This window comes from Tachyglossus aculeatus, chromosome 9 (assembly GCF_015852505.1).
Source record: "Tachyglossus aculeatus isolate mTacAcu1 chromosome 9, mTacAcu1.pri, whole genome shotgun sequence".
Lineage (NCBI taxonomy): Eukaryota > Metazoa > Chordata > Mammalia > Monotremata > Tachyglossidae > Tachyglossus > Tachyglossus aculeatus.
The window spans coordinates 24,921,127-24,944,445 of NC_052074.1; the positions used below are offsets into that span (position 1 = coordinate 24,921,127).

General features: G+C 44.0%; 1 protein-coding gene across 4 annotated transcripts in view; it reads left to right on the forward strand.

Moving 5' to 3' along the window:
* The window catches only part of CLIP4 (CAP-Gly domain containing linker protein family member 4), a 96,994-nt gene that overhangs the window by 25,546 nt on the left and 48,129 nt on the right, over positions 1-23,319 (forward strand). For all 4 annotated transcript variants that reach the window (XM_038751154.1, XM_038751156.1, XM_038751157.1 and 1 more), the window contains exons 3-4: positions 3,171-3,421; positions 4,778-4,876. The gene's annotated coding sequence lies outside the window, so the exon portion shown is untranslated. The remainder of the gene's footprint in view (positions 1-3,170; positions 3,422-4,777; positions 4,877-23,319) is intronic.

Below are 23,319 nucleotides of genomic sequence, written 5' to 3' on the forward strand. Positions count from 1 at the left end.
TCCCGACTCCGCCACTTGTCAGCTCTGTGACTTTGGGCAAGTCACTTAACTTCTCTGGGCCTCAGTTACCTCATCTGTAAAATGGGGATTAAGACTGTGAGCCCTACGTGGGACAACCTGATTACCATGTATCTCCCCCAGCACTTAGAACAGCGCTTGGCACATAGTAAGTGCTTAACAAATACCAAAATTGTTATTATTATTATGGATCGGAGGGTATGAGTTGTAAACTGGCACCAAGGATCTGAAAATTAAGATTGTTTAGTTACTGTTGCTAAATGCATTGCTTTCTTTCCTTTCCCCTTCAACCCTCCCTCCCTGTGTCCCTTCCCCATGAAGGACAAGAAGGGGGGTTGACATGCCAGTCAACTATACAATGCCATCTAAACTAAACTCTACTTTTCATAGGTTTACTGTCTTTTGGCCCCAAGTTTCACACTTTTTTTTTTAAGTCAGGGAATTCTAGAATAGTCACAGATAACTTCAGAATAATCGAGAGAACTATTGAATTCTGGAATACCAAAGTCATGCTAAAAATAAAAAGGTTTCAGGTTCCCAATTGTCAACTTCTCTGCCTGTTTAATAAGTGCACCACTCTCCTTATTAACCAACCCACTTCACATGAGTCATCCGAGGCTGGCCATTATCCAAGGAAGGGAGGTGATGATGAAAATGCCCTGGGCAGCGAAAAGAGCATGCCTCTGGATTAGATGCTTTCATTTTGGCAACTATACAGCCCAGAGTAGTGCTCTCAAAACATTCCAGTTGAAAATAAATATCAAATTCACAATGGAAAAAGCCAAAAAAATGAATGACCTAGCAGCCCTTCCAACTCTTCCAGACATTCACGTGCTCCAAATGTTTTTCTTTTTTCTGGGTTTTTTTTTTTAAATGGTATTTGTTAATCATATGTGTCAAACACTGTTCAAAGCGCTGGGGTAGATAACAGTTAATTGTTGGACACAGTCCCTGTCCCGCTTAAGGCTCACCAAGTAGGAGGGAGAACAGGAGAATTGAGGCACAGAGAAGTTGTGATTTGTCCAAGGTCACACAGTAAACAATTGGCAGAGCTGGGACTAAAACCCAGATCCTCAGACTCCCAGGCCTGTCAACCCTTTTTTTAAAAATACGGTATTTGTTAAACACTTTACTGTATGCCAGGTGCTGGGTTATTGTACTTTCCCAAGCTCTTAGAACAGTGCTTTGCACATGGTAAGCACTCAGTAAATATGATTGCATTTAATCAGCTTGGACAAAGTCCCTCTCCCACATAGGGCTCACAGTCTTAATCCCCATTTTACAGATGAGGTAACTGAGGCACAGGGAAGTTAAGTGACTTATCCAAGGTCACACAGAAGAGAAGTGACAGAGCTGGGATTAGAACCCAGGTCTTTCTGATTCCCAGGCCCATACTCTATCCACTAGGCAACACTGCTTCTTTTTCCCCTGGGTAATGCTACTTTCCATGCTGTTTTCTCTGACTTTATTGGGCAGGCTATAGATAAGCAGTTAGTACAGTGCTCTGCACACAGTAAGAACTCAGTAAATACGATTGAATAAATATTAGGAATATGATTTTGTTCCTACATTCCATGATACTTTAGTAACAGCCTGGCACTGTTTTGGGAACCATCCAGGTGTTGCTGCAATTGATTAAGCAAGTTGAAACCTCTTCTAGTTGTACTTGGATATCTGCCAGTCAACCCCCATGTGGTATAAATAAGAGCAATAATCTCCCTGATGACTGGTAAAAGACAGGCTGGAAATATGGGTGTGTTCTTACATGAACTTTTTTTAAAGGTCTTTTTTTTAAAAAAAATGGCATTTATTAAGCACTTACTGTATGCAAAGCACTGTTCTAAGCACTGGGAAGGTTACAAGGTAATCAGATTGTCCCACGGGGAGCTCACAGTCTTAATTCCCATTTTACAGATGAGGTAACAGGCACAGAGAATTTAAGTGACTTGCCCAAAGTCACACAGCTGACAAGTGGCAGAGTCGGGATTTGAACCTGTGACCACTGACTCCAAAGCCCGTGTTCTTTCCACTGAGCCACACTGCTTCCCTAAGTATTTGTAAAGTGCTTATTATGTTCCAGGCACTGTACTAAGCATTGGGGTAGATACAAGGTAATCAGGTTGGATACAGTTCATGTCCCACAGAAGGCTCACAGTCTTATTCCCCATTTTACAGATGAGGGAACTGAGGCACGGAGGAGTGAAGTGACTTGGCCAGTGTCACACACCCGACAAATGGTGGAGTCAGGATTAGAACTCAGGTCCTTCTGATTTCCAGGTCTTTGCTCTATCCATTAGGTCCTGTTGTTTCTCTAGTGACTTGAAGTCTGTCCCTAAGAAGCCCTCATTCCCCACAGATCCCTTCTTGCCCCATGCTCAAAACAAAATGTTGGACACCTCTGAATCTGGTAAGAGTCTGTAGACTGTAAGCTTGTTATGGGCAGGGAACATGTCCGCTAATTCTGTTGTATTGTACTCTCGCAAGTTCTTAGTGCTCTGCACATAGTAAGCACTCAATAAGTTCCACGGGTTGATTGATTAATAAGGTCCCATCTGATTCAAGATCTGAATGTTCTAGCTGGGCTAGTTGGTCATTCAAAGTGGTTCTCTTTCAGCCTCCCTGAGGCGAAAACATCATCAATCGTATTTATTGAGCGCTTACTGTGTGCAGAGCACTGTATTGAGCTTAGAGCGCTTAGAGCAGTGCTTTGCGTATATTAAGCGCTTAATAAATGCCATTTTTTTTTAAAAAAAAGACCTTTAAAAAAAGTTCATGTAAGAACATACCCATATTTCCAGCCTGTCTTTTACCAGTCATCATTTATTGAGCAGAAAACATATTCTACTTTGTGATGGTTTGGGAACTAGGGGTGGAAACCGGGAGAATGTATCCTGTGTTCTTTGGTATCTTTTGATGGAAATCCCTTGAAAGGCTGTGGTTATCTTTTTATATGCTGTACTCGATTATCGACCTCTCACTCTGGAGATGCTTTTTTCACAACAACAAAAAAATCGTGTGAGTTGCCTCAAACCAACTTGGAGTCTCCCAAACACTTAGCACGGTGTTTTGCACCCAGATGCTCAATAAATTCCACTGATTGATTGATTGATTAAGCCTTTTGAGGAACTGAAGTCTGCTACATTTCTCCACAGGTTTTAAAAGGCTGCATGACAGGGCTGAGGAATGTGGATGAAATAAAAGGGAATGGGATTAGAGTCACTCTCCCTACGTCTCTTTTCTAAAAAGGGCAGTTGACATACAGATAAATCATCTGGAAACGTCACAGCTGCCAGTAATATTCCATCAGGCAGACTGCAGTGCTGTTCCAGCCCTAACCCTGATGCTTCTTGAGAAGCAAGGAAGTCATTTCCAAACAGGACGGATCCTGGTTCACTCTGAAATGGTAGGTCGAGATGGCTCTGATTTCCTCCTAATCTTTTCTGGGTTCCTTATTCTATAATCTTGCCGTCCTTATTTTTAAATGTAGGCAGGATTCTAACAGCTGTTATTTATTGCTGAATGGAGCTGCTCTCAGAAATTAGTGTAACTGTTTCCTTCACCAGCTCTAACAGAAACTGGCAGAGTAAAAGGTTTATTGTGGAATTTAAGTACTTACTATGTGCCCAGCACTGCACTAAATGCTGGAGTATTATTGTTAGTAATAGTGATATATTTAAGTATTTTTTTATGGCAGTCACTGTAAATCGGGTCGGACACAGTTCCCGTTGCACATGGGGCTCACAGTCTAAGTAGGAGGGAGAACAGGATAGATACAAAGTAATCAGATCAGACTACCCTTAATTCACCCCTCCCTCAGGCTTTATTGAATGCTTTGCACTTATATGGGGAATTTATTTATATTAGTGCCTGTCTTGTCCTCTAGACTGTAAGCTGATTGTGGGCGGGGAACATGTGTACCAACTCGGTTAAAGTGTACTCTGTCAAGCACTTAATACAGTGCTCTGCACACAGTAAGTGCTCAATAAATACGATTGATTGGACACAGTCCCTGTGCCAAATGGGGCTCATAGGGAGGGAGGGTCTTGGACATGCAATGAGCCCTACTAAACTTCTGAAGCCCCAGTTTCCCTATTTTACACAGCACTTTTAGGTTTGGACCCCCCACAGCTTTTAGATAAAAGCTACAAGCTAACAGGAAGGGCAGGCAGAACAGTCTTCACTAATTGAAAGATCCTGGGTTTACTGTCCCAGAACTCGGATACTGTTCTCTCTTCAAATGTTAGTTATATTTAACCTCAGTAGTGGCCAGCCGCGTTGTAACAATATTTACTGCATCTGTCACTTTCAGGGAGTACAGTGAAGGTTACGATTTCCAAGTACATACAGTCGCACCGCACGGCTGTTGTCAGTCTTAGAAACTTCTGCCGTACAGCCCCGGTTGAAGCAGCAATTTTAACAGTGGGAGGGATTATTTGTTTCTCGGTAGCTGAGCCTCCAGTAGCTACAAGCAGTCGCAATAACCAAAGCCGCTTGGTTACCTCTGATAACCTCTTAGGGGCTCAGATAAAGTGTTCAAGGACACCTAAGAAGGGCTCACTGTTTACAGAGATAGCTTCTATTTCCATCAAGTTGATGGCAAAAGAGTTTTGAAACAAGGCAGGTAACTTGTCCTCTTTTCAATTATTGCCTTCTAAATTCTTACTGTTAATCAGAAACTTCATAAGAGCCTCTGCTCAGCGCAGTCTGGTCTCCATAGCAACGCAAACTGTGCCATAATGATGCATTTGTTTACCTATAGGTGCATGGGGTATTTGAAGGCAGACAGGCCTATCCCACCCAGATGCAGTCTGCACTCTACCACGCATCAGCTTTCCTGTATTCCTCTTGGACGCTCAATGTAGGTTTTGAATTAATCCGTTATGGAATCATTTATCATACTACTATAGAGTGTAACTAATCAAATGTTCTGGAAATCTGGCTTTTGGTGTTTTTTTGTTTATTTTCTTCTGGATGCAGTGGCCTGTCTTTAGAACACAAAGCCCAAGCTTTCCCTTCCCCTTGTCCTCCCACTTTCCCTATCATCTCCCTTCCTCCCTAACAGGAGAAGTCCTGGAATTACTTGTGCCTATTTTTATTTTTTATGGTATTTAAGTACTTACTATGTGCCAGGTGCTATACTAAGCACCGGGGTAGATACAACTTAATCAGGTTGGACACAGTCCATGTCCCACATGGGGCTCACAGTATTAATCCCCATTTTACAAATGAGGTAACTGAGGCGCAGAGAAATTAAGTGACTTGTCCAAGTTCACACAGCAGGCAAGAGTGATTCGATTAGGCCTGGATTAGAACCCAGATCCATCCAACTTCCAGTCCTGTGCTCTATCCACTAGGCCCAGCTTCTCAGAGCTTCTATTTGATGCTTTTTATCTCCAAAGCATGCAGCATTAGTTATTTTAATTTGCTCCCCACAACACCCCTGCAAACTGGGTTCAGGTATTATTACTATCCCCATTTCACAGAGGCGGAAATTGAGGCCTAGTTTCCTTTTCTCTCAAACCCTAAAGAGATTGGCAAGAAATAAACTCAGGTGGAAGAATGACTGCAGGGTCTCCCCCTTCTAGACTGTGAGCCCGTTGTTGGGTACGGACCGTCTCTATCTGTTGTCGACTTGTACTTCCCAAGTGATTAGTACAGTGCTTTGCATACAGTAAGCGCTCAATAAATAAGACTGAATGAATGAATGAATCTACTCCTGGGTGTTAATGTGGCTGAGTTCGGCGAGGCAAGCATTGTTTGTCACCTTTTCTAGGCCCTTCCACCTTAATAGCACCACGTAGGCCCCCAGGGTGTCACCGATTGCGTCTGCTCTAATATATCAGAATCAGCTCAAAGCCACTGGTTCGAACCTGAGAAAGAACGGATTTTTGGTTGAGAATTGTGAGCCTGCAACTTGTCTCTGTTTGACCTGAGAAGGCTCTCCCATCCACATCTTCATCAATAGCATCTATTGAGCATGATTGTGTATACTGCAAATCACTTAGTTATATTTATTGAACACCTACTGAGTGCAGAACACCGTACTAAGTGTTCGAGGGAGTGCAATATTACAGAGTTGATAGATATGTTTCCTGCCCACAACAAGTTTAGAGGGTAGGGAGACTGTACTTAAGTACTTCTGAATATGTAACGGCATGGTCCATGACCTCAAGGAACTTTCAATCTAATGGAGGAGACAAAGGAACATAATTTGTATTAGATATGTAATTATATAGCCGATGCCTAAAAGGAGCATAATTATAAATGGTAAAAACAAGTACTTCATGTGAATACTAAATAAAACATAATAATAATGATAATTATGGTGTCTGTTAAGCATTCACTGCATGCCAGGCACTGGTCTAAGCACTGAAGTAGTTACAAAGTAATCAGGTTGGACACAGTCTCTATCCCACCTGGGGCTCACAGTCTTGATCCCCATTTTACAGATGAGGTAACTGAGGCACAGAAAAGTTAAGCGGCTTGCCCAGGGTCACATAGCCGACATGCGGCAGAGCCGGTCATGAGTGTTAAGGTGGATGAGAAGTGAAATGACTAGGAACACGGGGGATTGGTCAGGGGGTGCGTCTTGGTGGAGACAGATTTTTTAGAAGGACTTTGTAAGCTCCTTGTAGGCATGTAAAATGTGTTATGCTTCTGTTGTACTTGCCAAGCACTGCATAGAGTGCACTGTACTCAGGAAGTGTTCAATACCATTACTCTGACTGATACTTTTCTACTTCTCAGCAGAAAAGCCAGAAATACAAACACCAAAGGAGAATAGTAGTAATAATAATAGTGATATTTGTTAAGTGCTTACTATATGTTAAGTACTGTTCTAAGTGCTTGTGTAGATACAAATTAATCAGGTTGGACACAGTCCCTATCCCTCACTTGGCTCGAAGTCTAAGTAGTAGGGTGGGCAGGTATTGAGTCCCCATTTTGCAGATGAAAAAACTAAGGCACAGAGAAGTTAAGTGACTTGCCCAAGGCCACACAACAGGCAATGAAAGAGCTGGGATTAGAACCCAGGTTCTTTTTCCACTAGGCTATGGTGCTTAGCTTCTGAACACTAAATGAACCTCAGAATCTGTGTATATATGTATGTGTGTGTTTGTGTGCGCGCTTGAGTGAACAGATATTCTCTCTCAGTAATCCTCTTTGCTTTTTCTTCTTCTTGCTTGTCTTGTTTAGATGTTATTATTATTCTGAATAATTAAAGAACCACGTGTGGTGTTGCACAAGGATCTAAAGGAAATTAGCTCACATAGTGTAGCTTTGCTTTGAATGCATTAATTTGAGCGAATGATGCCAGAAATGGTCTGATGTTATCTCCTCCATGGTGTAACATCCAAATGGGTAGTCACATACTAAGCCACTTATAAAAACATTAGGATCTTCTAAGTAATTGTGATATTTAAGAGCTTTTCGTGTTTCAGGCTTTGTACAAAGCGATGAGATAGATGCTTATGGGACTCACGGTTTAAAGCCAACCTGCCAAGCTTTATAACTCCAGAAGAGGGATTTGACTGGGGAAAAGTCATTTTCAGGGTTTTGACTCTTGCCCTGCTATGACATTCCCTTTCTTTCCCCTGATGCCTCAGTGAATGACCCTTTTCTGGCTCCTTTCTTGGTGCTGAGTTTGAGGGTGATAGACAAATAAGGTTGTGGCTGGGGCGGTAGGGAATTTCGGAGGGTTGGTAAGGAAATCAGAGGTATGCATGTAACTACTGGTTGAAAAGCCAAATGAGTGAGGGCCTAAGGAACTTTCACCATGCTTACCAAATCTTGCTGTGGCACTAGGGAAGCTGAGAATAGTTTTTATCATTTTCATAAATGATCATCATTATTAAGTGCTTATAATGAACCGAGAACTGGGGAAGATATAAAATGCACTCAGTTCTGTAATGTAGGGGTTAAGTTCCTGATGAACCCCTTAGAAAGGAACATGGTGCAGAATGCGTGCATATTATATGAATGTTACTTAATTCCCTAACATGTAGTAAAAACATGCATTAGATTGAAGCTAAGTGGCTTCAGACACAATCCCTGCCCCATGCGGGCTCACAGTCTAAGGAGAAGGAAGTTTTTCCCTCATCCAAATGAGGGATGATTTTTTACCTGATTTTTTACCCGTACATATCTGTTCTATTTATTTTATTTTGTTAGTATGTTTGGTTTTATTCTGTCTCCCCCTTTTAGAATGTGAGCCCACTGTTGGGTAGGGACTGTCTCTATATGTTGCCAACTTGTACTTCCCAAGCGCTTAGTACAGTGCTCTGCACACAGTAAGTGCTCAATAAATACGATTGATTGATCCAAATAATCATCATAATATGTTTAATGAAGTGCAAGGGCAGAGCTACAGAAATAGATTTTCACTGTCCGGACTTCAGATAATTGTCTCAACTTTTTCTTCAGTGCAGATTACCTCTATGAAGCTAAGTGAGACATTATAGAGTTCTGATGAAAGGGCAGTTGGTAAGGATTTGTGATATTTAAGAATCAGTCACTTCTACACTTTGTAATCCCCCCAAGGCCCCACCTGACCTCTTTTCCCTTCTCCCCCAACAATCCTCCCTCTGCCCACCCCAAGAACCCCCCTCCAGTTTGACATCAATATGCTACCACCAGCAAAAGCTGCTGATTGACCCAAAGTTTTAGCCTCCCTTCCTGAATCACAATAGGTCATGAAGGCTAGGGAGCTGTAGGGGCTCCCTGGGGGTTGAATGTGGGGGCTTTGGGAGCTGTAGCCTAGGACCTTGTGCTGAGAGATGCCCCCAAAACACCACATATAATATGTGTTTCTACTACTGTACATCATGTTGATGCCTATGTTAGCCCTGTGAGGAGCTTTTGGGTTCCCTCCAGAGCATTGCGTTAGGGGGAATCAACCCTGAGCAGCATGACATACTGGCATTGCAGATCAAATTGGAGGCCCTTATATTCCTGGACCCACAGAAGAGTTAATCTAACCCTGTCTCTGAGGGAGGGAGACCAGGGGAGAAGTTTCATGGAATGGAAAGTACCCATTCAGCCTCTTCTTGTAGCCTTCATTTAGCCACCTCCATAAAACTTCTCTGTGGGTTATCTCATCTGTGAAATAAAGATTAAGATTGTGAGTTCCGTGTGGGACATGGACCCTGTCCAACCTGACTAGCGTGTGTCTGCCCCAGCGCTTAGTTCAGTGCCTGGAACTTAGCGTTGAACACATATCATTTAAAAAAAAATGTCTGGCGCTGCTCCACAACAGCAGCAGTGTTAGTGTCCTCATTGCAGTTCCACCGTGATCTCCTTGGGAACTTTGAACTTCTAGTTTGAGAAATGCTGGACTAGGTGATGTGATAGGGGTAAAGGAGATTATTTATTTAGCTTACTTAGTTTTTAAGCTTTCCTTTAAATGACTAGTGCATGAGTTGTGATGCTTAAATCCATTTTATGTGTTTTGGGCTTTACCTTTGGACAACTAGATGGGCAGAGAGAGGACAAATTAATAGTAAAGAGGGGCAGGAAGAAGAAAGATATTGATCATGTGTGGTTCTCCTAAATGCCACTGAGGGATTGAATGATAACTTACTGGTATGGATATAAATGTATTACTTAGTGTCATGTTTGTTACTGATCTGCTACCCTGATTTATGATCCCCTCAGTCCCATACTACGGCATAATCATTAATGATTATGGTGTAAAGCACTTATGTGCCAAGCTCATGAACTTCCAATAAATGTGAGATAATTTGCTGCTGCTTATTTGGCTTCAATGACATTTAAGGTCCTGTATAGAATATAAATGGAGCATCCCCTAAAGGTTCAAGCATTAGATAGATCACTTCTCAGACTGAGGAAAATTTCATTTGCTCTTTTTCTTTCTATAGGGTCAGTTTGATCCCAATGGTCCATTTCCTGGTGTGCAAAATCTTATGGCTCAGTGCTGCCTAATTGTTCTGTCAGCAGCTCCCTCTCTCTCTCTCTTTCTGCTTGTGTGAGTCACCTGATATCACCTTGCAGTGCCTTTCCAGCAGTTCCAACGTGTGTTGATGACATTTTCCCAGCCCAAGATAAAAATGCTGCTTGAGCAACCCAATTATTTTGCAGTCTTCCCAGGATTAAACCTGACTTGCAAAGCTGGCAGAGCAAGCTGGTTTCAGTGGTGTAGGTAGTTTAAGCCACGTGTTTTGTGCGGGATGTTTTTGTGACTCTGAATCCAGTGAAGTCCTAAGGACTTAAAAGTGGCTACAGTTGAGGTATTTCATTTTGACAAATAATTTGGATTTTTTTTCCCTCCTGTAGTCTTTTCACCCCCATACTTGATCACTTTTTAGCTTCTCTGTTATTTCACTACTCATCAGATCAGTTGTAGCTTCAGTGTCAGGGTCAGCATGATGTTTGTGTGCAGTGTTGAGCTATGCCTGAGCCAGTTGGTCTTGAGGGGATCTGAATGCCCCCCTTCCCACAGGGTGGATCAGGTTGTCACAATGCTGAACCTAGCTGGCCTTGGATGGCCCCTGTTTCTGGTGTAGTGGGAGATTCTGCAATCGATAGCAGTTGGTGGCAGGCCAGGAGTGAACTTGAACCAGGTTGGGTCAGGCTAAAAGTTGGATTTCCAGCCTAGTTTATGCTCTGGCAGGTGGGAACAACAACTTGGACTTCCATCTCCTTGCACGTGACAGGAAAGACCAGAAGACGGAGTGAGGTTGGGTGTTCAGGCCACTTCCCCGTCTTGATTGCACCACCCTCTCCCTGGCATAAAAGGGAGCACAAAGAAAGCCTCCACTAGGAAAAGACAGATGCAACCATACCCTAGCCATAGCTACAGCAAAACAGACAAGCGCTTAGTACAGAGCTCTGCACACAGTAGGCACTCAATAAATATGATTGGTGATGGACTGGCCAGAGGGTCTGGAGGCCAGAAGCAACGTGGCTTGGAGGAAAGAGCACAGATCTGGAAGCCACAGGACTGGGGTTCTAATCTTGGCTCCACGACTTACCTGCTGTGTGACCCTGGGCAAGTTCCTTAACTCTCCTGTGCCTCAGTTCCCTCATCTGCAAAATGGGGATTCAAAACCTGTTCTCCCACCTGCTCAGACTGTGAGCCCCATGATTACCTGATTATCTTGTATCTTCCCCAGCACTTAGTACATTGCTTGGCACATAGTAAGCACTTAACAAATGCTACAATTATTATTATTATTATTGAGGGATTGAGTGGACATTGGCCATGCTGCTCTTTGTTTCATTACTGAAACAGCTGTAATTTCAAATGTCCCATCTCCCACTCCCTCCAGCTAGCAGACCCTATACTGAGTTACCCAGCACATTTAGTTTATATTGACCAAATTTAGAGCAGTCATCACTTGCAGTGGACTACCCTATATAAGCAGCTAGTACAGTAATCTGCATGCAGTATATGGGCGTACATATAATCAATCCTCCTATATTGTGGAAGAATATGGGGAGATCAGTACCTTAATGTGGCTGTGAATTGGTTATAATGTAATGAGGCTCTGAAGGACCGCCTGCTTCAAAGGTTTGTTTCTGGCAGAATCAATGAATGGCTAAGCAGCATTGCTATTAGTTTATTAGCATTGCTCAGGGTACAAATTGCAATATTGTTGCCTTTGTTTCCTAGAAACTGAACTTTTAAAGCTGTGGCAAACTGGTTCTCAGTGTCAGATTAATAAATTACAGAGAAATGTCAGAGAACGTAACAGGAATTGGAGATTGCTTGAAACAAGGGTCTTTTTTGATTTGCACAATCTTTTTAAATTTCACTCCATACAATAGAAGTCAGCACCAGTCAGTCGGACAACTGTATTCCAATTGCTTTCGAACTTTCAAGAATGCAGCTATCCTATTGTAGCAGGAATGCCTTAGAGCACCAGTCCTGAAACTTGGGGGTTACATTTGTTTGTTTGCCTTAAATTTGAAGAGATGCTATTGACAGTGAAATATGATCAGTGTAGATTTGTAGATCTGGCTGTCAGGATCAATGACTGACCATCTCTTTTGCACTGTGGGCAAGTAAGAGCTTTGCATTGCTGCACTTTTGCATTTTTAACCCAAAGCGTCTGGTGCTGATCTCCCTAGACACCAATTCTTCCAACATTACCAAGAATTGTGTACTCAATTAGAGGAGAGTAATATAGTTATATTGAGATATTTATATTGTCAGGTTCCCCGAAAGGGTAACTGACTTTTACTTCGTTTGAAGTAAAATGGATGTTTTGACCCACCCAAGTGACTCCTCCAGGTAATTAGGTAACCCTCCCTCCTCTTTAGCCTCTCCCACTCTGTCCTCGCCCTCTTTAAATTCTTTCCCCCTCCCTCCCTCAAGTCCTACTGCTGCTTTCAAAAATGTTTCCTTATTCTCCTGCAGTTCCCATGCTCTGTCCTGGAGGCTAGAGGTGTAAAGTAAAACTTGCAAAGCTGAAAGAGTGTAAATTCAGAAGCATAAGGCCTCATCATTATAACTCAAAATAACCAAGGTAGAGAAATTCCTGTATGTAAGTGGAGTTGGAGAATCTGCTCCGTAAATCAAATGTAGCATCTGTGGTTTGTCCATATGTTATTACGGCTTTGAATATCTTCAGTTTGGCCTGAATCTTCATGAATTCTATGCACTATCTTTGAATTTTGCAAAGGACAGTTTTTGGGGAGAAACTCCAAAGCGTTCTTGATTTGGTTTTATGCTTCCATGTGTATCCATCTATGACAGCCTGCAGCCCAGGTATCAGAGTTCAGTGATAATTCAACTTTTCATCGTTGATACTGGTTGTTCAATAACAATAATAATGATAATAATGCTATTTGTTAAGGGCTTACTCTGTGCTGGGCACTGTACTAAGCGCTGGAGTGGATACGAGCAAAGTGGGTTGGACATTGTGAGCCCCACGTGAGACAGGGACTTTCTCAATCCCCATTTTACAGATGAGGAGTTAACTGAGGCACAGAGAAGTTAAGCGATTTGCCCAAGGTCACACAGCAGAGAAGTGGTGGAGTGGGATTAGAACCCATGACCTTCTGACTCCGAGGCCTGTTCCGTATCTACTATGCTATGCTGCTTGGTTGTGTGTAGGGTTTTCCAGGTGTCAGGGTGGTACATAACCTAGTGAGGTAATGTGGCTAGTGGAAAGAACATGAGCCTGGGATTTTTAATCTTGGCTCTGCCACTTTTGATTTATATTTTTATGGTAGTTAAGCATTTTATGTACTAGGCACTGTACTGAAGCACTGGGGTAGATATAAGGTAATCAGGTTGGATGCAGTCCATGTCCCACAAGGGGCACACAGTCTTAATTCCATTTTTACAGATGAGATAACTGAGGCACAGAGAAGTGAAGCCCAAAGTCACACAGCCGACAATTGATGGAGCCAGGATGAGAACCAGGTCCTCCGACTCTCAGGCCTGGGCATTTTCCATTAGGCCACACTGTTTCTCCCTTCTGGGTGACCTTGGGAAGGTCACTTATAAATCCTTTGTTCCTCAGTTTTCTTATCTGTAAAATGGGGATTAAATACCTATTTTCCCCATGTGGAGCAGGAACTGTTTCTGACCTGATTATGTTGCATGTATCCAAGTGGGTAGTACAGTGCTTGGCTCATAATAAGAAAATAGCGAATAAGTACCACAATTATTATCACTATTATTACCTCAGCCTTGTTTGGATTTCTTGATAATTCGTAGCATTTTGCTGATTTCTGAGAAGTGGTTCCTCAATCCAAACATCAGCAAAGAAGAGTTACTGAGTGAGTGACTGAAGAACTTTTGATGATTATTTCAGTCTTTAGAACTGAAAGTATCGCAGGGGACCAGACTCCTATTCTGGCATATACGTCCAGATTTCTTGTGCTGAGCATGCCTATGTTGAACAATATTACAGCAGCCCTGCTTATTTCCATTATAGTTATCACTTTTTTAGTAGTATATATATTTTATAAACTATACTATATTTTAGTACGATATTCCATTCCATCAAATTTAACATGTAAGCTCATTGTGGGCAGGGAACAGGTCTACCAACTCTGTTACATTGCACTCTTCCAAGTGCAGAATACGGTGCTTTGCACATTAAGCACTCAATAAATACAATTGATCATTAATGGGGATAAGCTTTGAGAAAGTTCTTCCCATTCTGAGGCCAACCACATCATCGTGAAGTACCAATCAGTTGTATTTATTGAGCACTTACTGTGTACAGAGCACTGTACGAAGCACAATGGAAAGAGCACGGGCTTGGGAGTCAGATGTCATGAGTTCAAATCCCAACTCCGCCAACTGTCAGCTGTGTGACTGTGGGCAAGTCACTTCTCTTCTCTATGCCTCGGTTCCCTCATCTGTAAAATGGGGATTGACTGTGAGCCCCACGTGGGACAGCCTTGATCACCTTGTATCCCCCCCAGCACTTAGAACGGTGCTTTGCACGTAGTAAGTGCTTAACAAATGCCATTATTATTATAATTACTACAATATGAGACACATTCCCTACCCACGGTGAGCTTACAGTCTAGAGGGGGAGACAGACATATAAATACATAAATTACAGATATGTTCATAAGTGCTGTGGGGTTGCGGGTGCTGAATAAAGGGTCTGGGTGACTCAGAAGGAGAAGGAGAAAAGAAAATGAGGGTTTGGCTTGGCCTCTTGGAGGTGAAATGCCTTCAGTAAGCCTTTGAAGGTCAGGAGAGTGAAGTAGAATTTGGATCCTGATACAAGTTTCAGAAAAGTTGCAAAAATCTGCATCTACCGATACTCTGCATCTGCATTTACCGATACAGAGATCTATGTCTCTGATTAGAAATCTTGAGGTTATTCCCTGCATTTTTTTCTGCACCTGAATTCCAGCAAAGATCTTATTTGATCCGTCCCCTCCATGGTCCGAAGCTGCATTGTGATTCTGGGAGCACATGTTCTCAGTAGTCAGTTCAAGAGAACGCTGGCTATGAGATAGCATGGGTGTCTACAATTCTTCCTCTCCTTTCTTCTTGAAGATGATGATGACGGGATTTGTTAAGCGCTTACTCTGTGCTAAGCACTGTTCTAAGCGCTGGGGGAGGTTACAGTGGTGATCATGTGGCATTTTTGAAATCCTGTGGCGTTTCCTCAAGTGTTCTGCCAGCAGTAGGTTGTCAATAATTACTTTTGATAGCAATACTATTGATTACATAGAAGGTGTTTCCTCTTAAAAGAAGCAGGTGAAATCCACTCATTCATTCATTGTCATATTTATTGAGCGCTTACTGTGTGCAGAGCACTGTACTAAGCGCTTGGGAAGTACAAGTTGGCAACATATAATTATGTTGCCCAATTATGATTTCCTGGGGTGAAGCATTTTTTAATGATATTTGTTATTCATTCACTCATTCATTGTCATATTTATTGAGCGCTTACTGTGTGCAGAGCACTGTACTAAGCGCTTGGGAAGTACAAGTTGGCAACATATAATTAGGTTACCCAATTATGATTTCCTGGGGTGAAGCATTTTTTAATGATATTTATGTGCTTACCATGTGCCATGCACTGTACTAAGCACTGGGGTAGATACAAGGTAATCAGGTTGGGCACAGTCCATTGTCCCACATGGGGTTTAATCCCCATTTTACAGCTGAGGGAACTGAGGCACAGAAAAGTGAAGTCACTTGGCTAAGGTCGCACAGCAGACAGGTGGCGGAGCCAGGATGATTCATTCATTCATTCAATCGTATTTATTGAGCGCTTACTGTGTGCAGAGCACTGTACTAAGCGCTTGGGAAGTCCAAGTTGGCAACATATAGGGACGGTCCCTACCCAACAGCGGGCTCACAGTCTAGACAATAATAATGACGGCATTTATTAAGCGCTTACTATGTGCAAAGCACCGTTCTAAGTGCTGGGTAGGTTACAAGGTGATCAGGTTGTCCCACGGGGGGCTCACAGTCTTAATCCCCCTTTGACAGATGAGGGAACTGAGGCCCAGAGAATAATAATAATAATAATAATAATAATAATAATAATAGCATTTATTAAGCACTTACTATGTGCCAAGCACGGTTCTAAGCGCTGGGGATATTACAAGGTGATCAGGTTGTCCCACGTGGGGCTCACAGTCTTAATCCCCACTTGACAGATGAGGGAACTGAGGCCCAGAGAAGTGAAGTGACTTGCCCAAAGTCACACAGCTGACAAGTGGGATTTGAACCCATGACCTCTGACTCCAAAGCCCGGGCTCTTTCCACTGAGCCACGCTGCTTCCCGTAGAACCCAGGTCCTCCGACTCCCAGGCCAGAAATCTACCTATTAGGCTGCCCTGCATGGAGAGGGAAATCGAATGGACTCCTAGACTGTGAGCCCACTGTTGGGTAGGGACCATCTCTATGTGTGGCCAACTTGGACTTCCCAAGCGCTTAACACAGTGCTCTGCACACAGTAAGCGCTCAATAAATACGATTGATTGATTAATAGCGCCAGGGAGCAGGGCTGTCACTCTTTGAATTGTCCACTCTTCCAGCTAGTCAGGGGAAAATACTGAGCTGGCAGGAAGATGCAGCACCTGCCAGTTTATTTTTGGCCCTTGCCACGGTCATGTCGGTGGCCCGCGGCTGGAGCAGGGGCTATAATTGCCACCCGAGTCGCTGGGTAGCCCCGCGGGCTGACCTCCGGGGACCTGTCTGGGCCTGGGGAGATAATAATAATTATAATAATTCTGATTTTTGTTAGAAAAGCAGCTTGGCGTTGTGGATAGAGCATCGGCTGGAAGTCGGAAGGTCATGGGTTCTAATTCCAGCTCCGCCACTTGTCCGCTGCGTGACCTTAAGTCACCGTGGCTCAGTGGAAAAGAGCCCGGGCTTTGGAGTCAGAGGTCATGGGTTCAAATCCCGACCCTGCCAACTGCCAGCTGGGTGACTTTGGGCGAGTCACTTCACTTCTCTGGGCCTCAGTTCTCTCATCTGTAAAATGGGGATTAAAACTGTGAGCCCCCGCCCCCCCCGCCCCCGGACAACCTGATCACCTTGTAACCTCCCCAGCACTTAGAACAGTGCTTTGCACATAGTAAGGGCTTAACAAATACCATTATTATTATTATTCCCTGTGCCTCAGTTCCCTCATCTGTAAAATGGGGATTAAAACTGCAAGCCCCCCCACCCCAGGACAACCTGATCACCTTGTGACCTCCCCAGCGCTTAGAACAGTGCTTTGCACATAGTAAGTGCTTAACAAATGCCATTATTATTATTATTCCCTGTGCCTCAGTTCCCTCATCTGTAAAATGGGGATTAAAACTGTGAGCCCCCTCCCAGGACAACCTGATCACCTTGTGACCTCCCCAGCACTTAGAACAGTGCTTTGCACATAGTAAGTGCTTAACAAATACCATTATTATTATTATTACTCCCTGTGCCTCAGTTCCCTCATCTGTAAAATGGGGATTAAAACTGTGAGCCCCCCCCCGCCCAGGACAGCCTGATCACCTTGTAACCTCCCCAGCACTTAGAACAGTGCTTTGCACATAGTAAGTGCTTAACAGATGCCATTATTATTATTATTCCCTGTGCCTCAGTTACCTCATCTGTAAAATGGGGAAGAAGACTGCGACCCCCATGTAGGACAGGGACTATGTCCAACCCAATTTATTTGTATCCACCCCAGCGCTTAGTACAGTGCCTGACACTTAGGAAGTGCTTGACAAATACCATTATTATTATTATGTGCTTACTATGTGCCAGGCACTGTGCTAAGCACTGGAGTGGACGCAAGCAAATCAGGTGGGACACAGTCTCAATCCTCATTTTCCAGATGAGGCAACTGAGGCCTAGGAAAGGGAAGCAGCTCGCCCAAGGTCATACAGCAGGGCCTAGTGGCAAGAACACAGGCTTGGGAGTCAGTGGATGTGGGTTCTAATCCCGCCTGTGCCTGCTGTGCGACCTTGGGCAAGTCACTTCGCTCCTCGGTGCCTCAGTTCCCTCATCTGTAAAATGGGGATTAAGAGTGTGTGAGCCCCATGCAGAACAGGGACTGTGTTCCAGCTGATTTGCTTGTATAATAATAAGAGCACGGGCTTTGGAGTCAGAGGTCATGGGTTCGAATCCCGGCTCCACTACATGTCTGCTGTGTGACCTTGGGCAAGTCACTTAACTTCTCTGAGCCTCAGTTACCTCATCTGTAAAATGGGGATTGACTGTGAGCCCCACATGGGACCACCTGATCACTTTGTATTCCCCCCCAGTGCTTAGAACAGTGCTTTGCACATAGTAAGCGCTTAACAAATGCCAACATTATTATAATATATTATTTATAATAATAAAGATGGTATTTAAGTGCTTACAATGTGTCAAGCACCGTTCTAAATGTTGGGGTAGATACAACGTAATCAGGTTGTCCCATGTGGAGCTCACGGACTTAACCCCCCTTTTATGGTTGAGGTAACTGAGGCACAGAGAAATGAAGGGACTTGCCTAAGGTCACACAACTTGTACTTCCCAAGCGCTTAGTACAGTGCTCTGCACACAGTCAGCGCTCAATAAATACGATTGAATGAATGGTGGCACCAGAATTAGAATCCACGACCTCTGACTCCCAAGCCCGTGGTCTTGCCACTAGGCCATGCTATATCCACCCCAGCGCTTAGTACAGTGCCTGGCACATAGTAAACGCATAATAATAATAATGGTATTAAGTGCTTACCATAGTGCCTGTCACATAGAAAGCACTTAACACATACCATCATTATTATTATTATTATTTTAGTACAAGCGGGATTACCTTGTACCTGCCCCAGGGCTTGGCATATAGTAAGCGCCTAACAAATGCCATCATTACGACGCACCATGGCCTAGTGGAAAGAGACCAGGCTCGGGAGTCAGAGGACATGGGTTCTAATCCTGACCCTGCCACTTGTCTGCTGTGTGACCTTGGGCAAGTCATTTCACTTCTCTGGGCCTCAGTTCCCTTCCTCTGTAAAATGGGGATGAAGACTGTGAGCCCCGTGTGGGACAGCCTGATCACCTTGTAACCTCCCCAGTGCTTAGAACAGTGCTTTGCACATAGTAAGAGCTTAACAAAGACTATCATCCAGCGCTTAGAACAGTGCTCGGCACATAGTAAGGGCTTAACAAGTACCATCACTATTACTATTATTATTCCCTGTGCCTCAGTCCCTCATCTGTAAAAGGGGGATGAAGACTGTGAGCCCCACGTGGAACAACCTGATCTCCCCCAGCGCATAGCACAGTGCTTGGCACCTAGTAAGGGCTTCACAAATACTATTATCCAGCGCTTGGCACATAGTAAGCGCTTAACAAGTACCATCAGTATTGCTATTATTATTCCCTGTGCCTCAGTCCCTCATCTGTAAAAGGGGGGATGAAGACTGTGAGCCCCACGTGGGACAACCTGATGGCCTTGTATCTTCCCCGGTGCTTGACACCTAGTAAGCGCTTAACAAATAACGGTGTTTGGCACATAGTAAGCGCTTAACAAGTACCATCGGTATTACCCTTATTATTCCCTGTACCTCAGTCCCTCATCTGTAAAAGGGGGGGTGAAGACTGTGAGCCCCACGTGGGATAACCTGATGACCTTGTATCTCCCCCAGTGCTTGGCACCTAGTAAGCGCTTAACAAATACCATTATCCAGCGCTTAGAACAGTGCTTGGCACCTAGTAAGCGCTTAACAAGTACCATCAGTATTATTGTTATTATCCCCTGTGCCTCAGTCCCTCATCTGTAAAAGGGGGGGATGAAGACTGTGAGCCCCACGTGGGACAACCTGATGGCCTTGTATCTCCCCCAGTGCTTGGCACCTAGTAAGCGCTTAACTAATACCAGCACTTAGAAGAGTGCTTAGAACGGTAACTTTTCAATTTTAGTTTCTAGCTTTTGTAATCACCATCAACAACCTTGATCTATTCTATTCTATTATTCTATTCTATTCTATTCTATTCTATTCTAATTCTATTCTATTCTATTATTCTATTCTATTTTATTCTATTCATCATCATCAATCGTATTTATTGAGTGCTTACTGTGTGCAGAGCACTGTACTAAGCGCTTGGGAAGTACAAGTATTCTATTCTATTCTATTTTGTTACTGATGTGCATCTAGCTTTACTTCTATTTATTCTGATGACATGACACCTGTCCCCATGTCTTCTTGTCTGTCTCCCCCTTCTAGACTGTGAGCCCACTGTTGGGTAGGGACCGTCTCTAGATGTTGCCGACTTGGACTTCCCAAGCGCTTAGTACAGTGCTCTGCACACAGTAAGCGCTCAATAATAATAATAATGGCATTTATTAAGCGCTTACTATGTGCAAAGCACTGTTCTAAGCGCTGGGGAGGTTACAAAGTGATCAGGTTGTCCCACAGGGGGCTCACAGTCTTCACCCCCATTTGACAGATGAGGGAACTGAGGCCCAGAGAAGTGACTTGCCCAAAGTCACACAGCTGACGAACCCATTGACCTCTGACTCCAAAGCCCGGGCTCTTTCCGCGGAGCCAAGCTGCTTCTCCAAATAAATACGATTGATTGATGATTGATTGAGTCCAGTGCTCTGCCCACAGTAAGTGCTCAATAAACATGATTGACGATTAGTCCAGTGCTCTGCACACGGTAAGTGCTCAATAAATAGGATTAAATGAATGAATGCTTGGCACATAGTAAGCGCTTAACAACTATTATTATTATTATTATTATTATTATCATCACTCCCCAGCAGACAAGGGGCCTGGAATGCCCTCCCTCTGCCCATCCGCCAAGCTAGCTCTCTTCCTCCCTTCAAGGCCCTACTGAGAGCTCACCTCCTCCAGGAGGCCTTCCCAGACTGAGCCCCTCCTTTCCTCTCCCCCTCGTCCCCCTCTCCATCCCCCCCACCTTACCTCCTTCCCTTCCCCACAGCACCTGTATATATGTATATATGGTTGTACATATTTATTACTCTATTTTACTTGTACATATCTATTCTATTTATTTTATTTTGTTAGTATGTTTGGTTTTGTTCTCTGTCTCCCCCTTTTAGACTGTGAGCCCACTGTTGGGTAGGGACTGTCTCTATATGTTGCCAATTTGTACTTCCCAAGTGCTTAGTACAGTGCTCTGCACATAGTAAGCGCTCAATAAATACGATTGATGATGATGATGATGATAATAATAATAATTGGCATTTGTTAAGCCCTTACTATATGCAAAGCACTGTTCTAAGCGGTGGGGGGGATACAGGGTGATCAGGTTGTCCCACTGGGGGGCTCACAGTCTTAATCCCCATTTTACAGATGAGGTAACTGAGGCTCAGAGACGTTATAAGTGACTTGCCCAAGATCACACAGCAGACATGTGGTGGAGCTGGGACTCGAACCCATGACCTCTGACTCCAAAGCCCGGGCTCTTTCCACTGAGCCACGCTGCACAGTAAGCGCTCAAGAAACGTGATTGACGATTAGTCCAGTGCTCTGCACGCCGTAAGCGCTCAATAAATAGGATTGAATGAATGAATGAATCATTCATTAAATAAAATAAAATCACACAGTTTTAGACTGTGAGCCCACTGTTGGGTAGGGACCGTCTCTACATGTTGCCAATTTGGACTTCCCAAGCGCTTAGTACGGTGCTCTGCACATAGCGCTCAATGAATACGATTGGTGATGAATGCCTGGCACATAGTAAGCGCTTAACAACTATTATTATTATTAATAATATTATTAATAATAGCGCTTACTATGTGCCAGGCATTCATTCATTCATTCAATCCTATTTATTGAGCGCTTACTGTGTGCAGAGCAGTAGACTAATCATCAATCATTTCTATTGGGCGCTTACTGTGGGCAGAGCACTGGACTCAATCAATCAATCAATCAATCAATCAATCGTATTTATTTAGAGAAGCAGCGTGGCTCCGCGGAAAGAGCCCGGGCCTTGGAGTCAGAGGTCCATGGGTTCAAATCCCGACTCTGCCAATCGCCAGCTGTGTGACTTCGGGCGAGTCACTCCCCTGGGCCTCAGTTCCCTCATCTGTCAAATGGGGGTGAAGACTGGGACCACCTGATCACCTTGTAACCTCCCCGGCGCTTAGAACAGTGCTTTGCACAGAGTAAGCGCTTAACCAATCAGTCAATCGTATTTATTGAGCGCTTACTAGGTGCAGAGCACTGGACTAAGCGCTGGGGAAGTACAAATTGGGCAACACGTAGAGGCAGTCCCTACCCAACAGTGGGCTCACAGTCTAAAAGATTGACAATAGATGCCATTATTATTATTATTATTATTATTAATTACTAATTATTATTAATTACTATTATTACTATTACTATTATTACTATTACTATTACTTTTAGACTGTGAGCCCACTGTTGGGTAGGGACTGTCTCTATGTGATGCCAATTTGTACTTCCCAAGCGCTTAGTACAGTGCTCTGCACATAGTAAGCGCTCAATAAATACGATTGATTGATATTATTATCACTCCCCAGCAGACAAGGGGGGGGGGAGGCGAGGACGCCCACGTGGAGGTGGGGGGGGGGGGGGAGCGCGCATGCGCGGACGCCCGCGAGGCGCGAGGGGGGGGCGTGAGAGCGCGCGCGGGCGCGCGCTCTCACGCCCCCCTCCCGCCCGCGCGCGTGCGCACTGGGGCCGCCCTGGCCGCGGGGGCGCGCTCCAGGGGGGCGGGGGCGCGCACGGGGGGCGGGGGCGCGCACGGAGGGCGGGAGCGCTGTCGCAGGAGCCGCTGCGGGCGGGCGAGCCCAGGTGGGGACTTGTGTACTTGTGTGTGTGTACTTGTGTGTGTACGTGTGTACGTGTGTCATTACTCTAGTTCACCTGCACGTATTTGCAGAATATTTATTTTGTTTTGTTAATATGTTTTGTCCTCTGTTTCCCCCCCCCATAATAATAATGATGGTATTTAAGCCCCCCCATAATAATAATAATGATGATGATAATGGTATTTGTTAAGCGCCTACTCTGTGCAAAGCACTGTTCTAAGCACTGGGGGGATACCAGGTGATCGGGCATTTATTTATTTAGTTGTACATATCTATTTTATTTATTTTATCTTGTTTGTCCTCTGTCTCCCCCCCCCAATAATAATAATAATGATGGTGGTATTTGTTAAGCGCTTACTCTGTGCATAGCACTGTGCTAAGCACTGGGGGGATGCAAGGTGATCGGGTATTTATTTATTTAGTTGTGCATATCTATTCTATCTATTTTATCTTGTTAATATGTTTGGTTTTGTCCTCTATCTCCCCCCCCCCCATAATAATAATGATGGTATTTGTTAAGCCCCCCCATAATAATAATAATGATGATGATAATGGTATTTGTTAAGCGCTTCCT